This window comes from Trichechus manatus, unplaced genomic scaffold (genome assembly GCF_000243295.1).
Source record: "Trichechus manatus latirostris isolate Lorelei unplaced genomic scaffold, TriManLat1.0 scaffold00361, whole genome shotgun sequence".
Taxonomy (NCBI): domain Eukaryota; kingdom Metazoa; phylum Chordata; class Mammalia; order Sirenia; family Trichechidae; genus Trichechus; species Trichechus manatus.
The window spans coordinates 129,647-133,767 of record NW_004444297.1 but is presented as its reverse complement, the minus strand read 5'-3'; positions in this window follow the sequence as shown (position 1 = coordinate 133,767).

Sequence of the window (4,121 nt, the reverse complement as noted above, 5' to 3'; positions counted from 1 at the left end):
AGCCTTCACCTGAAGTACAATAAAATATTAAAAAAAAAATGCATTTACTTTTAAGACAATTGAAAATGAAATTTTAAAATATATAATTTTTTACTTCTTTAAAACAACTATTTGTAAATACCTAATTTTTCCTTTTAGTCTCTATTGAAATGATTTTCAGATTTTCTCTTATACTAAGAAAAATGCAAACAAACTGCAGAGATGTCTTTTCTCACCTATCAGATTCTAAAATGTTTACAAAATAGTTGCTGAAGCTGTGGGAAAACAGCATTCTCATAGATGGCTAATGAAAGTGAAAAATGTTGCCACTTTTATAGAGGGAAAGACGACATTATTTACCAAAATACAAGTGCAATTACCCTTTAACACGATTCCCAATTCTGGGTATCTGTTCTATAAAAATACTTACATGTATTCTAAAAGATATATAAACAAGGGGCCCATTAAGGCATTGTAATAGTAAAAAACCACAAATAAATCATTTGCACATCAATAGGAAATTGATTAAATAGCCTAGGCTACATCTACACAAAGGAATATTATGCATCTGTAAAAATAATAAGGATGGTCCTTATGCACCAAGATAGAGTGATCTTCAACAACATCTTAAAGTAAAAGGCACAATGCAATACCGTGTATGCCAAGTAGAATGAAATCATTGACAACTTCAGTTTTTTCTCCATTTTTTCTAAGAAATGAAGCGAGTGAATATATTTTCATATTTGCACAGAATACAGGGAGGATAAGAAATAATCTAATAAAAATACTAATCATCACACAAGAGGTATAATGGGGTGAGGGGTCAAGATAGTAACAAGACTTCCGAGCAGGGACCAATTACCCAATAAGCAAGGTAAGCACGTGCTCTGGGCATCAACAACACAGGGGCACCAGTTGTCCAAAGCAGAGACCCATAGATGCCAAGCAGACAAGACACAAGGAAAAGTGAGTGCTGCAGTGGAAGGGAACTTGCAGGGCACTGAATGAAATTTACAACAGCTCCAGTGCATGAGAATGTGCTGGCTGGAAATAAAGTTCATGCAGGGTCATGAGGGCACCCACACGCAAGGTTGTTTAAGCTATGAGGCCCCTGTTGACATCTGCCTCCTACATTCCCCTCCCATATAACTGAAACTTCTTAATTCATCAGGTCTCAGAAGTATACAATTTCTTTCTAATAAACATGAGGTAAGGGTGGGCTGTTGAGTCTAACTCTTGCAATATTCCCCAACATGCAACTGATTCCGACATAAGCAGTTACTGGGCAAAGACAGATTATATTAATAGATAACAGATCTCTGATACATTTTGAGAGAACCATCTTGTATATTGACGTCTGCTGATCCAGTAACTCCAGCCAGGAAGGCCAGCAATGCTCTTCGCCATGAAACAAACACAAGGGTATACTCTTGCACATGTCCTGGTAAACAACCAATGGGAACTCCAGTCCCAGATGACACAAAAGCGAGGGAACTCAAATAAGTCGACCATTGAAATAAATTCAATCAAGTTACTTTTTAACTGTATAGTATTTACATACAGTTATGTCCTAGGTTTTGTAAACAATAATATTTATAACTTTAACTTTAAAATATGTTTGGCATACACATGGATGCAATCTAGCATACATTTAATATATTACTAACATTGATAATAATTTAATATAGTACTAACATAGCAAATGTCCCAAAATACTGGAAATATTAATGTTTATCTAACATGAAGTTTCGTTTTTTACTGTGTGTTTCGAGGAACACAGTACTTGACATTACTGAATATATGCGAATAAACGAGGTACTAGGCACATTAAGAGAATGCCAAATCCAATATTTATTTATTGTGCAAAAAATGTTTCTGTTTTGCAACAGTGAGTTTGTTTCAAAATTCGTCTTCCAAGAAAGCAACAAAGGGCATTTATCAGAACATTACATTTATATATTATCAGACTATGTATTTCCATGTAATGAAATTGAACAATTCCTTGATAAAATAAATTAAATGAATATTTAGATAATAAAAATTATATAAACGTATTATATTTTCCATTTCCCTTCACACTGACTCTTTTTTTTAAATTGTGCTTTAGGTGAAGTTTACAGCTCAAGTTAGTTTCTCATACAAAAATTTATACACTCCTTGTTATGTGATCCTAGTTGCTATCCTATAATGTGACTGCACATTCCTCCTTTCCACTTCGATTTCCTCTGTTCGTTGAACCAGCTCCTAACCCTTTCTACCTTCTCATTTCACCTCCAGCCAGGAGCTGCCCATTTAGTCTCGTGTATCTACTTGAACTAAGAAGCACACTCCTCACCAGTATCATTTTATGTCTTACAGTCCATAGACTGACTCTCTTTTAAGAAATTGATACTGTTATGACTCACAAAACAGACTTACTTGCTTGTGGAGAAGTGGTGCTATTGTTACATCAATTATGTATGTATCTCTGAATATGGAAGTTGAACGATTTCACAAAGAAATAAAATGTACATTTTATAAATTTTGTATAGGATAACAGTTGTGTTTTCCTTTTCATTTCAGACCAATCTGGTATAACCTCACATTCAGATCTCTCTCATTGACCACGTAAGAACCCGCCAATCAGCACTTTAATCACATGACTCATGAGGTATCTGGTCCTGTCCTGCACAAAGCGAACCGAAACGCATTTTCAGATTAAGCGTACCCTTGTATTTGTATCATGCTATTTGCAATTGCTCTTGCCCCCACTGGGTATCAGTAGTAATTCAATGAAGTGAAGATGCAACATCAAAGGACAGAAGGTGAGTGTACAAGTTTTTTGGCATTATTTCAAGACGAAAAATGCTCCTGGAGATTTGTAAAGGGCCCGCCAACAAACATCACATGACAAACAAATGAAATTATTTCTGACTGCCTTGGAAGTACTATATCTTTTGACTATCTCAGACCTGAAGAACAAAATTACATGTTCCAAATCAATTTTTACTTACTAATTTTCAAATATAAATTTTTGTGTTAATGTCCAAATTTATATGTAAATTTTATTTTATAAATTTTATTTATTTTCAATTATTCAAAATTATTTGCTAGGGTAGAACAAAATTTAAAAAGTGACATATTTTATATCCAGGTAAAATGAAATGGCAACAACTAAGTGGAGCACAAAAACGAAAGCTCGCAGAAGATAAAAAGAAAAGGATTTGTGAATTCCTAAAGACAATTCCAAAATTAACTTCCTTTTTAAAATGTAATAAATCAGAAGAGACTTCTTTTGTTGAATGCTGAAGTTTAATGGGTGCAAATAATTTTACTAGTACAGCTAGTGCTGAAATTACTAATAGCAATATGAATATAACAGAATTGGTTCCAAATTCTGCATCCATTCCTTGCTGTAGTAAAAAAAAAATAATAATGGTGTAGAAAGTGAAACTGTTTTAGAATCTGAAATTTTTGCATCTGCAGACCCTATAAATAACAGAAATACAGATCCTGCTTTGTGGAATAATTTTTCTTCTAATGATGTAAATTATTTGACCGAAAGACGGCTAAGTGATCATCAACATCACAGTGGGCCATTTGAAAATTTGTGTCAAAAATTTCTGGATGGTAAACAAACAAGGTTCTGCAGCCAGGGTATATTTCTAGGGTGCAAAGCTAATGGTGAAAATCAGTTGGCTTTGTATATTGTTTTGTTTGCAAACTATTCAGTTCTAAATCATTTAATTCTCAATTTGCTACAGATGGGTTTAGCAATTGACACAACTTGAATATAACTGATAAGCATGAAAAAAAATAGTTCCATTCACAGAGACTGTATGTTGTCATATTTAAACTGAAGACATGATTTTGGCTTAACTCATAAACCAGAAACAAATTAATGAAGTACGTTAGTACTGGAAAGCTGTTTTACAACACGTTGTTGCTGTCATTATAACAATTGCTGAATGTGAACTATCTTTTTGAGGAAGAAATGAAGTGTTTGGTCCTCACAAAATGGAAATTTGGGGGGTTTACGTGATCTTGTTGCCCAGTTTGATCCATTTTTAGCAGGTCACATCTCAAAATATTATAACACAGGAAAAGGCAACCCATCGTATATGTCTAAAACAACATGTGAAGAATTAATAAACTTAATAAAT